This window comes from Mesitornis unicolor, unplaced genomic scaffold (genome assembly GCF_000695765.1).
Source record: "Mesitornis unicolor isolate BGI_N332 unplaced genomic scaffold, ASM69576v1 scaffold26600, whole genome shotgun sequence".
NCBI classification, from domain to species: domain Eukaryota; kingdom Metazoa; phylum Chordata; class Aves; order Mesitornithiformes; family Mesitornithidae; genus Mesitornis; species Mesitornis unicolor.
This window is the reverse complement of record NW_010156628.1, coordinates 1-13,760: the sequence shown is the minus strand read 5'-3', so window position 1 is coordinate 13,760 and position 13,760 is coordinate 1.

The window sequence follows — 13,760 nt, the reverse complement described above, 5'->3', positions numbered from 1 at the left end:
TTTTAGTGCTACAGGTGACAGAGACTGAATTCCATTTGTCATCTCATCCTGCCTTCTTGGATGATAACTGTCGCCTACAGAGGGATATCTAGGACTCAACACAGGATGCATGTGTGCCTGTGTAGAAGAGGACAGTGTATTTTTCAGGCATGCTGTCAGAACCCTCAAGAGAGGGATTTTATCCAACCCACCCATAGAAACTTATGAGAGTTTAAAAAAAACCAGCAACAACAAGGGGATGCTGAAGGTTACCCAAAAAATGGCTTTGTGTCCACAGATTGAGTAATATGGTCTTATGCAAACCGTAAATTCTAATGGGATTGATCTACTGAAAACCTGTAGGGCTCCTGATTAGTTATAGATTGAGCAATTTGCAGCAAATCGATGCTTTAAATTGTCTGTCTTGTAAAATCATTATCTTGCTGCAGTATTTTACTGAAGTGGTGAAAAATACGTGACCCCCGTTATTCCATATCTATGTATGGTTGGGATTTAAACGGTGATTTTTACATGAGGAAAATGTTCCCTTTTGCTTTAGTGCATGCCAGCTGGAATTCCTGTCTGACTGTATTCTATCAAGCGTTATGCCCTATTTCTTCTGTACCCTTACCCATCTATGAATGGCATGAGAAAGTGACAGCATACACAAATGTCAGCTCTCTTTTGTGCTCTTCTTCTCCCTTACTTCTTCTTCCTGAAGCCATTAATGTTGAGAAAAGGTTTTATAAAGTAGAACAAGAAGAAATAAAACCAATCTGGAACCAAAAGAAGTTAAAACAGAAACTAAACTCCTAAGAGGGTGAGAGAGTATTTTAGTTTGTTATGGTAACACAGCATATTTTTCTTAAACACTGTTTAAAAAGGAAAAAAAAATAGCAAAGCTACGTACAATGTGTTGGTAAGTCTGTGTGGTGTGTTTTTTGTTCCCTTCCCTTAATTATCTTTGCATCTTCAAATGCTCTGCATACCAAATGACACAGCATTTGCTAGGATAACTGCTCTAACGCATACAAACCAGAATGGCATGGAAGTGAATGTTGCCTAGTGGCTTGTCTGTTTATTTTCCAAGTACGACTTTTTCTTTACAATTTCATCACTGGCTTTTGCTTTTGATTTTGTAACTTACTGTTTAAAATGAGCTGCTTCCTCTTCTCCCTCCCAAAGAAACCAGCAGACAGTCTTGCCACAACAGGACCTTCCTGAGCACCCATGGGTGGTAGTTGTTATTGCAAAGAGTAACCAATCGTGAGGGTATCCACCTCCCTCAATACGAAATTATGAGCAGCTCCTGAATGTCTTGGAATATAGAGAATATATTGTGGGTTTGGGGTTTTTTTTAATTCAGATTTCTGCATCTGGTAAGTTGCAGGGAAAGACTGACAGCAACTAGACCTTGTAGTTTAATAACTAGAAAGTAACTGAAAAGAACTCTAAATTACTTTTACAATTAGAGATCTGTTTTTGTTGTGCTAACAGCCATGTTCATACATGATTGTTCAGACTGGCAATAAAGTCTTACATGAGCAGTCCTCCTTTAGTTTTAATCTGGTCTCTCACACATCTTAAACTTACAAGAATATTTGCAGAATCAAGTCCACATAAATACAATTTATCTGCAGGAATAAAGATTGTAAAACTGGCCAGAATGTCTCTTTAAGAGAAGATTAATTTAAAAATTTCTTAATATCTTGAATGTAAATTTTATGTTAGATCATTTCCTAGCATCCTAATATTCTGAATCATTTCCTGGTGTTAATTTTTGTTAGTGACGTGAAGCAGGCTCTTCATGATGCTTGTGATCAGGACATATCAGCAAAGCTTTCTGCCCAGAAAAAAATAATAATAATTAAAAAAGAGATATTTAAAAGTTAATATCAGATTTTAAACTGGACTTAAATTATGTTTTAAGTTTCTGTTATTCCTGATTGTTGTTGTTGTTAGCACAGCAAGCAGGGCATCTTGAAAACAGCAATTTACAGCCTTTCATTAGTTTATCTGTTCATGTCTTCATCAGTGTGTTTCTCCATCGAATAGATTTTTATCTTTTTGTTACTGGAAGCAAATCTTGTCAGGTTGTGCTGGTACATTGCACAAGAATAAAACCAAGTGTTTTCTCTACTGTAAATAAACCTACCTTTTTAAACCTAAGCAAAGTAATACAGGCATGTGTGTTATCACTAAAATTGGGTTGGCAACAAGATATTCGGCAAACTAAATTGTATCACTGTACTTATTTTAGATTACTCATTGGAGTGCGTTACGCTGCGCTCTTCAGTCAAACAGAAAAATCCTTTTCACGAAGTGTTAATGAGAATGAGATACTTTTTCACAAAATTGACCTTAAAATTAGAATATTTGTGTAGAAGTTGACAGCAATGTCTTCGTGAGCCTCCTAGTAGAATAACCTAGGAATATCGCTTTTTCAGAAATAATTTTGACATTATTTTCTGCCTTCCATGAATTATATTCTGGTGTAAAATACTTGCTTAAAAGCAAACCAGAACACGTACATATATATACACAGACACTTTTTTTTTTCCTCTAATTGAAAGCCAAATATCTCTCCTTTCCTCTCTGAAGATAAAGTATTTATGCTGCAAACTGAAATGGTAACTGCAGTGCCTGGCTTTTTCAGATGTAATGTTTATCCTTAGCCCCGTTGCAAGGTTGCAATGAAGACACACAAATAAAGGTGGCTCTTTCACAGTAACAGTAAACAAGTGCATGCAAATAAACATCTCTGAAGAGGTACCCGTAACACATGAATCTGTAATGCTAGAGGTCTAAAATGACTTCACACCACTGAATGCCGTTAAATCTTTGAAATTCTAATCTAAGGCTTGGAGAAGCTGAAAACCTGCATATGCAAATTCAAGATAGTGATACACTGTGTTATCTGAATTAATGTAACTGCCTGAGTTGCTTTTTGTGATCAATAGCTCACATTTCTTCTTCACCTCTAGCCCCTCCACAGTTATTTTATCTTTGCAAGTAAACCTTAAAATGCAGTTGTTGAGGTTAGTCTCAATATTTACTGCATTGCCTGACATCAGTTCAAATTAGAAACAGACATGTATGGTTCATGACGTGTTTAATATTAATTAAGATAAAACATTATTATCTGTTCATTCAAACAGGCAATAGTATCCTGCGGTGGTGGCTCAACTGCTCTTTAAGTGGTGATGATCTCCCTCATCAGGGGCTAATGGGATGGTGCAGTTTATTTCCCTTTCTGGTGCACTGTGGTGCTGGGCTTGCTGTGAGCCTGAGCAAAACCCTTACTTCATTCGGGAAGAAAATAAGATTCAGAAAGGGTCAGAGGGTTGTAAAGTTCCTCTAGTGGGGCTGAAATCCACTGTCTCCATTGCAGGAGTTGTCCCTGCCTGACCCTAAACTGAAAATAATTCCATGGGACTTCAGTAGCTCCAGATTAAGGACTGGTCAGCTCGTAAATCAGCAGCCCATCCTTTACTTTGGCAAGTCCTTTTGAGCCCAGCCACTAAATTGTGTCTCAGCTGTCCCTTTCCCTGCCCTGTAACCTCAGAGTTGTTTCTAATGCTTTTACCTGGTGGGGATCCCAGCAGGCTGGGACACGATGCTTCCTCTTCTGGAACTTCTGGTGCCAGCACCACTCCTTTCATCTCCACCACCATCTGTGCTTAGCAGAAGAGGAGGATGAAAGACCTTACTGAGGTGACAGCAGGTAAAGGTCTGGTGGGTGGACTCGTGGAGCTGCTTCTGGTATCACGGAATTTACAATATAACACCAAAATTAAGGATGTTTGCAACATCATACGGATACTTAGGGAAAGGATTTTAAACTGTGAGGACATTTCTAGGACTGCAAAAAAATCTCCTCTTTCTTGCCTTAATTCACACATGCTGACTAGATTAAATATCTCTATACCAGTATATTCCCACCAGTTTTTGTATGCTTATTGAAAATCACAATAAAACCTCACAGCAAAATACAATTTCCATATAATCTCCAGGAACGTCCGTAGCAGTAGGCAAAGGAGCCAAGTGCTAAAAAGTCTTGGTGTCTGGCATCATGATTCACATCTTTCTTTTTTTTTTTGGCAAATTTACTTCATCTCTGTGGAGTGTAGCTGTTTCCTGGATGTTTATACTATTTCTGCACCGCTGTTAAAAAGCATCAATAGGTTAAGAGCAAGAGAAAACGGCTCATTTGACAGGAAAAAAAGGTGTCATAGCTTGTAAAAAGGCATTTTATAAATACTTAGACATTTATTTCATTATGAAATCCTAGTGTTGAAAAAACCAATGTCGTTAAAAATGTTTTTAGACAAATATTGACAGTCGTCAGATTAAGAAATAACAGTGATATCAGCAGAATTTTGAAAAAATACACACAAACTGCTACATTATATTGCATATGCATAATTGTATGCATACAAATTTTAAGTAATATTGTATATCTGTGCATATATATATATGTGCAAACTATATTGTTTGAATTGGAAATACACCTCTTGTTTTTCCAGTGTTTTCTATGAAGCTGCATGGATTCAGGCTCTGAAATGATCTGGAAATGCTGGAATCAAAGTATACAGCATCTGCACCCTTATTGTGGGCCAATTTATATATTTTTCGGATCCCAGGCAGATGCAAGTCATCATCTTGCTGGAAAGCACAGACTAATAACCAAAGAGGCTTTGCCCTGATAAAATTGCTGAACCCAAGGAGTGGAAATACTGGGGGAGAGGGAGCCAGATGTGCAGTAGCTTCATCTTGATGTTGCATTTATTTTTGGTTGTAGGTCTTGGGGGATAGTTGCATGATCCCTGCAGCTGCTGGCAGCCTTTACTTACTCTGCTTAAGGCAGTTCTTGTACACCAGTTGGGTAAATCTTAGAAAATGACAGAAATAATAATTAAAAAAAGGTCTGGCAAATACAGCAAAAGTTAAAGCACCTTTGATATTACTAGAACTACTACCACAGCATGCATAATGCTGTGCTATATGAATATGATCTTCCTCATGTTTCAAACAGTGTCACCAGCCATATAACAACATTAGGTTTCTGCCTCTTCAGGCTAAGCTGAGAGAGACGACAAGCGTTGTTCATGCCACATCCTCATTGCTCACAGCATCTGCAAAGCTCGTGGTAGAAAACTGCCACTCCAAGCAGCCATAAGAACGACAGCCACCCTTGCCCCTCAGAGAGGGAGGTGTTGCAAAAAAAAACCTAAATCAAAACAAAAAAACCAACACTGCTGTGCTTATGTCCAAACCCCATGCGACAATTTGCAATGTAATAGAAATATTTTCTACTGCACCCAGAAGCAAACAGTGTACAATCTACGTTTGGGTCAGATACGGTGGGTTTTGTTTGCTTGGTTTTGTTTTGGTTTTATTTTTATAAAAGCAAGCATGACAAGCCATTTTGGGAGTGTTGTAAGCTAAAATGTACCATGCCCCTTAATGCTGCACATTTCAGATTTCCAATGATGGTCTCAAAGGAACCAGCAAAAGAAAGTGTGTCCAGTGAGCAGACTGCTTTAGCACTAGAGTGCTTTGTTGTCTGGGGTTTTTGGTTTGGGTTGAGTTTTCTTGGTTGGTTTGGTTATGGGTTGGGGTTTTTTTTGTTAGTCTCTTCTGGAATCCAGATTCTCTTTTATTAGTGTGGAGAATAAAGATAGGTTTGAAGGACAAGCACTAAAGCTACATCACAGTAAGACACATACTCTGTTAGTGCACTCAGTCTCAAGAAATAGTTCTGCTAAATCTATCAGGAAAATTACTCCAGCAGTATCTCAGAAGATACATCATTATCTCTGTGCATGTAACAAGGTACAGGTTTGGTATTTTTATTGTGTGTCTGGGGTTTTTTTTCCCTAAAGAAGACATGATCATAAAATAAAAATTCACAATGTTCAAAGGACTCAACAGTGAAAGGGGAAGAAGGCCTTTCATTTCATAAACCTCTGTCTAACAAAGCATTTTAAAATAATAAACAATTCTAACCCACATTACTGAAGCTTAACTACAGGAAAATGAATCCAGAAGGTTTTGTATCTTCATAACCCCATTCCTGGTAGTGAAATGGCAGTTTCCACATTGGATATCCCTTCTTTTCCAAAGGCATTTTGCTGCCTTCTGACAGCATTCACCAGTTACAGTTTCCATTTCTCTGCCCTTAAATAGGAATAATGACACTGACATCCTTTGCGAAGTACTGTGAGCCCTGTAGATGGAAAGCACTGGCAAAGGGCTTGGTGGTGTTACATCCAAAATTCTGTTGCAGCTTCACTTACAGCCCTCCGCTGTGGAGCACCCCATACACACACAAAGTGAGTGTCACAGTGGTTACAGCCAAGAACTTTGTGCTCTTGGTTCACTGGTTTATCGCTTAAGAAGAAACTCAATAGTTTGAAACTTTGCAAATATTTAAGAGTTCCGAAAAAGCCCTTATTCCTACTTTCAATTCTAACTCATATGAAAACTGCATTCATTGACTGTTGAAGCTACAGGGCTGTGTATTGTCTGTACTTATGCCTGTGCTGCGAACAAAGCAGCAGAATTTTTTATTTTTACCCCAGCTAAGTACGTAGTATGACAAAAGAGTGCAGCTTTCCCTAGCAAGGTGCACAAAGCCTGCTAAATGCAATGAAAAGCTGTCTCCAAATGGGGAACAAAGGTTTTACAATCTTATTCTGTCCTCGTACTTTAGAAACCCAGAAAATTTCATGGGAGTAAAAAGGCCTTTCTGCTGCACTACCTCTTCTTTATTTTGTGAGCACATTTACAGTTCTGGGTTTTCAGAGGTGTTTAACATCCAGACTGGATTATAAAGTTCTTTCAGGTTTGTTTAGGTGTATTAACCCATAAAATAATTTTGGACTGAAGTTTTCAGAATAACCTGAGGAAAGAAGAAAAAAAACAACGGGAACAAAAATTGCAATGTCTTTTTTCTTTCTATTTCTGCCTTCCCTACAGACATATATAAACAGCTACAAAAGACTTGATCAGATAACCCTGACCAGTTCTGTTCAAAGGGTCACCACAACAGGGTTGAAAAGATATATGGGAGTGTGTTATTGCTTTGCAGAGTAATACCCACTGGTTAGGATTCCTAGTAACTGTTTCATCTGAATTTCAATGTGTTTAGAAGTTGCTGCTAGACTCATTAAATTCTAGAAGTAAAGACCAGTAGACACAAAGAAATAGTATAGGTAGTATAGAGTACGATGCTAACAGTGCAGAATTGCTCTCTAGAATCTACTTTCTAGTGTTGGGGGGGTGTTGCAGCCCTACTTAAATGTTCCTCAGCCTGAGGCTCCTACTGCTTCCCCTGGGAGATTATTCTAGAGTCTACTAGAAATCACTATTAGAAGGCTTTTCCTAAAAATTAACTTAAATGATCCTTTTTTGTAATTTTTGTCTCACTAGTCCCAGTTTTACCCTTTTTCATCACCCTAAGTAATTCCTCTAACCATGATTTATATCCTTCGAATATTTTTAGATAGTTATCAAGTTCTTTGCCTTTGGTCATTTAGTAGAGAAGCTATGAATCCTTCCTCCTTCCAATTCATTCCTTCAGTCTCATCTTTTCTGACCTTTTCATGAAATGTCATGAATACACAAACTAAAAAACCTGGTATTTACTTAAATTAGTCATGGTCGGTTCACTATGTTAAAGTGCTCTGTGTTGGTGTGTGTCACTGCTTAGGTTGTCAAAGGTTAAACAATAAATTTATATTGAAACTTGATTTTTTGAAGAAGCCTTTGCTGTAATATATGGATAAGTTCTGAAATAATATGAATTTGGCAGTGTCTTTTGTGTCAGTATGGTTTAACAAAGCCAACCAATAAACGTTGAAGTCAACCAAACAATAATTCAAAGCAGTAATTTGTTAAAATTTAGATTGTCGTCATTAAAACCAGACATTTTCATGTGCCCATACTTTTAAGTATCCCTACCCTAAACATTACCAAATCATCACCTTAAGACAGATGAGTATATGGATTTTTTTATCTCATTGCACCTACTTTCTAAAACAAGTACTCAAGATTTCTAGACATATGTTAACTGCTGCAAAGAAATAGAGTTGTGCCACCTTTTGTGAGTACTGCTGTGCTTAACATTATATTTCAAATTTGCAGTCCATTTATGGTGTCTGACTGGCACAATGACTATATGGTTAATTTTCAAGGATGCTTCAAGTAAAGCTCTGTTCTCTGGCTCAGAAACCTGATTGCACAGGCAAACAGGAAGGATGCCCAAAATCAGCTTGGATCTTTTAATTGCTGTTTCTTCTACCCCAACGTTCTGTGCCTGCAAACCAAAACAGAACTGAAATCTTTGTGCTTAAAGGACTACTGCATCACCAAGATGGGAGTGAAATAAAACTGTCTTCCTCATTTGATTGGTGTAAAAGGGAGAGCAGGCACACTAAGCCCTCCAATGTTCACTTAAGCACATCTCTGTCCCTAGTAGGTGTCAAATAGCATTGTGCAAATAAGATGGAAGGGAATGACAAATTGCCATCAATGTCTTAGGTAACATGATCAAAGATGACTGTCATGGCACTGACTAATACAATGGATGAGAAAAGTTAGTGGAAATTCCTTTCAATTGTCTAAAAGACCTCTGTGTTATTATAGCTTCCTGTCTCTTCTCTGCCTACTTGTCCAAGCTAGCCATTGCATGAAGACAAACTTAATAACTGCATGAAGGATAACGTAAGTCTAATAGACGAGGTGGGAAGATGTTTAAGCCTTGCAAGGTGAAGTTGCAATGCAAAAGCTGAGAGAAAAAATAAAAGCAGAAAACCAAGAGGAATTCCTGAGTGAGGAACTGTAAAACGTGATTTTAGTTGGGATAAGCAGCAGACCAGGAACTGGACATTCCCCCTTTGTTGGGACGGTCATTCACTGTTGGAATTCAGCGGAAGGGTTTGTTTCTAGTTAGAATTAAGCATATGGTTAGGAAATATGTTATTGAGAGTGCAGGATTTTGAAGAGATGGTAAATAATATCATGGTGAATGTAACAGCTCTAATTTGCTGGGACAGTTCTATTTCATATTTCATCATAGCTTGATAGTAAAATCAAAACTTCATCTGCCTGCAAAAACGTAGAATTTTTTACACAGTGTTCATAATTTCCCAGCTTTGCTCTTGTGTCAGTGCACTAATTCTTGTTGAGGAGCAGTAACTGCAGGTGGTACCACTTATTCTGTAGCCTGAGACTGTTTCCTAGCAGTCCAGTCTCTGTGTAGCTGTGGCCAGTTCTATTGATAATAAAAAATATGCCTGATGGGATCCAAATAAGCATATCCTGTATGGTTGCGACCCCTTAAGTGTGTTAGAAAACAACAGGAGACATTAGGGTCATTATATAAATTATCTTAACGTATAAGTGAAACAATCATAAATCACAGCTCGAAATGTGATCTTACAGATGCTAAATGCATTTATGAAAGCATGAATCTCTACAATTTATGCAGAATGATGAATTAACTTACTATATGCAATTAAAAAGATGAATAAGTACAGAAAAGTATTATTGAACACAGATACAAATCTGCTGGTAATCTCTTTAAAAAAAAACACACCACCTTTTCTTTATAAAAATGTACAGTAATTTTTTTATACATAGTAAAGTACATGAAACCTAATTTTACATATAGAGTGAGTAAGTCATAGAAAACCTCTTCCATAGCATAATGGTATATTTCATAAAAACCATGTCACTAGGTACAGTCGTTTATGAATTAGAGATTGTTAATATCTTGATGTTTTCCACAAGTTTTATTAAATGCATAATGGAAATAGATCTGTTATGTTAAAGCTTGACCTGTACATCAGTACATGTATAAACCCAGATTCATTTTTGTGGTCACTGTGGCACTTTCTGTGAATTGGCCAATAAATATAATTTTAGAATTTCACACACAAAAAAAGTAATGTTCTTTATTTCACATGATGTTCTCGTTTCCTGAGCAATAACCCTTCAATACCAGCATCTCTGGTGGCAGAGTTTAAATATCTGATCTATATCTGTGTGTTACATGAAGAGCAGAGCTGGTGTGAGTGTTGAACACAGAACACGAGCAGAGGCTGAGCGCTGTGTTTATGTTCTGGCCTAGCACAGAGTCAACCAAATGACATCTGGGGCAGGAGGGAGGCATCACAGCCTGATGTTACTTTGGTGAAGCTGAGCCGACCACTTTGAATTGCCTCCTTTGATCTTCCTCACACGCTCCCCCCACCTTCATTTAAAATGTTCCAGATGACTGAAGATCGTCATTGCTGTTGGACCTCCAGTTCTGTGGCCAATACAAAAGTCTTGTTCAAGATGTAGTGGACAAGTAGAAGTAGTTCTCAACCTGAATTCTAAGGATCTTGTTTTCTAAAAGAAGGAGACTTCATTAGTTCTCGCCGTAACAGAACTATTTCTGTGTCTTAAACCAATGATGGATATGTGATAGCAGCAGAACAATAGGTACTGCTATTTAATTTGAAACAATATCCATGGTAGTCACCAAAAACCACAAAGACCCTACTCCTTCCTAGATGCTCAAGAGGGATTTGTTAATCATTTCCCTCCTGTCTTCCACACCCAGTCTTATGCCCAATGTAGAAATCATAGTTATCATAGTTATCTTCTATCAGTGGTTTGCTTGGTATACTAAAAACTGGGAAATCTGATAATAAAGGCTCAGTGGTGGGAGAAGAATAAGTTCAGGAGATAAATATGTTTCTCTTTGACTCCAAGTATTTTGTCTTCATCAGCTTCCAATAGCTAGTACAGCACTGTTGAATGGAAACTTCTGACCTACTCTACTGGCTTTGTATCACAAGATGTATGAAGTACTTATGGCTACATACAGACCCTAGATTTGCCCTAGATTTGGGAAAATTACCATACATTCCTGGAGATATTCCCCTTTGGAAATGTAGGGGAAGGAGAATGTAAATCAGTAGATTATTTGTAGTCTATCAACAAAACAACACTGAAGAACACACACATTTACCAACTGTGGAGAAAGACAGAAGAAAGCGTAGGCTGGAAGGCAGGAGGTTGACGCAGCAGCCTTTTTTATGATAAACAAGAAAAATACTTTCTTCCCATGCTGCATTAGACACATATTTTAATGCTGCTGTAACTTTTTCCCCCTCACCTTCTTATTTAAGCAGTTTCTTTCATTTTTGATGATCTTATGAAATCTTTATTTAAATCAGTTTAATCAGATTAAAACCAAAACAAAATCAGGAGGGAGAAACACCCACTTTTCTCAAGATTAGCTTTTCTCACGCTGGTTTCCTTACAAGCTTCTCTCACCTTCTCCTGAAGCATTCGCTGTTGGTCCCTGCTGGCAAGGGTGTGTTGCAGCAGACAAATGACTGGTTTGATGCAGTGTGGCAGTTCCTACGCTCCAAAGTGTTACAGTCAAGAAAATCAGCAGCTCGTGCCCTCACAAATAAGATTTTACTCCAATTTTTTAAAAAACGGTTTAACCTTAATGCCAACTTCTCGTCGCTAAAAAAAAACAAAACCAAACCAAAACAAACCCTCCTCTCAACATGCACCGAAAAGTTACACATTTCTGAGATTGTAATAATTCTTTTCAAACCACAAAGCTCTAATTATATTAGGTGAGTAAAACGGAGCTGTATGCCTGCCCTTAAATTAACAAATATTGCTGTTTGAGAAGAGGGTTGAACATATAAATAAGCGTGGTTGTGCTGTAGGCTCTGTATTGAGTAAAAATATTCTGTCTCTGTGTAGCTGCATGCAGGCGAGCTCCTTGAATACTGCTGGAGCAACACTGTGCCTTCTACTCCGAGCAGTACACAAATCACTGCCTTATGTCTTAACTCCCCTGTAGGTTGCCACACGCTCAGCTTCATTCAATGCTGCATCCACATCTGGAAATATATCCCTGATTTATTCATGAAGAAAAGAGAATGGTGAGGAGGGGTAAGCCAGGAGAAGAGAGCACACAGGAAGATTGAGCAGCAGCAGAGCTATAGGTACAAGATAGCTTAGCTTGAAAAGCAAAGGAGAAAAGCATGCTAGTTTGCTGTATTATGCTGCTGTCACCTGTAATCAACATCTATTTCTCTGTCAAATGACTACTGTAAGGTGATCATACTTCCCAGTGTTCACTGCAGTTACATCAAAAAAGGTTTGTTACCAAACACTGTGACTGGAACCTGGTTTTAATAGTCTAAAACAATACAGAGCTTACCAAAACGGCAACAAAAAATAAGTCCTGCAAACATCTTGTCTGAAAGGTTTCATCCTAATAGATATAATTAGAGCTGATGCTTAACAAGGGATGACTTTGACAGGGCTTTGCTTTTCTGCACTCTGGGCAGGAAATCAATTAGAGATTTTATTTTTTATTTTTTTTTCCTTTTTTAGGAATAAAAATTAGAAGAATAAGCACCATTTGTTTTAATCAATACTACCATTTTGAAAGAGGTTCGTAGCATAGATAAAACATTGCAATCAGACCCAGAAGCCACTGAGATAAGGAATTAAAAGACACCACAACAAACGACTTCTTCCAGGATACCAGGTAAACTATATATTCCTTCAACATAGAAGTCCTCAAAGCTATGGCAGCTCTTAAATATAGCTCTTCAACTTAATTGTGTCATAAACAGTCCTCCCCTTCAGTTCTTGCTTAGATTTTGAACTCCTCAGTACTGGCCCCCAGGTTGCACATCCGTACAGTACTTAGTTTATGTAGACATTTTTCTCTCATGATTTTGGGAGCATAACCACATAGAGAAGCACAATTCTAAGGAGTCTAAATATTCACGTATCTAAATTCCATTAAGTGGAATTTTTAAAATAAATTTTGTGTGCCTCCTTTTTATCACAGTAGCTGCAGAAAGTGCAATTACTGACTTGGAGAATGAGAAGGGGGACTGGTCAGGCAGTTGGGCTAGATCATCACCTAGGTCCTTTCCACCTGAACTGGTCTGTTTTTATTACACCGTAAGAATAACAAAATAGAATATCCCTGCAATTAGATCCCCACCTACATTTTATTCTAACGTCTTAAAAGCAAGCTGGATAGCTGGAAACTGAAACATTTGGATAGAACAAAATAATGTGTAAATCTGGGTTTTTTTCCAGACAGGCAATGGAAACAAAGGCACATATACAAAATAAAGAACTCCAAAGATGCTACTTTTCCGTAGCGGATTTGTTTGGCAACAGAGAGAAATGGAAATGTATTAATCTTTACAAGACTCCTGATATATAGGAACATATACTAAGATATTATGCACAAATAAAATGATAATGCATACACTTACTGCATATGCCATAAAGGATACCTTTCTTTTGCTTTGACTATAGCAGCACTTTGTTTTGCTAAAATTCAAATACCTTTGTACTTTAGTCTCCGCATCATTGATCAAATAAATGAAGAATAGGGATAGCTACCACAATAACGTTTCCAGAGGCTTCGGGCAAAAGTGGATAGATATAGAACTTTGAAACACATTCATTTAGTGTGCCTCAGAGTCCCAATTGCCTTAAAGTATGAGAACACATTTTTAAAGTACATGATTTAGAATCCAAAAACCAAATTAAAGATATGAAAAGAATGGCTTTCTCTGGAAATACAGTTCTTACAATTTATTTCCAAATTTCATCTACTACTTTTTTTTTCTTAGTCCTTTATTTCCTTTTTTTTTTTACTTTCCTTCTTAAGTGTCCTGCACCACTTCATACAGCAACTCCATGTGCCAGTATAGGTTGGGAACTGACCT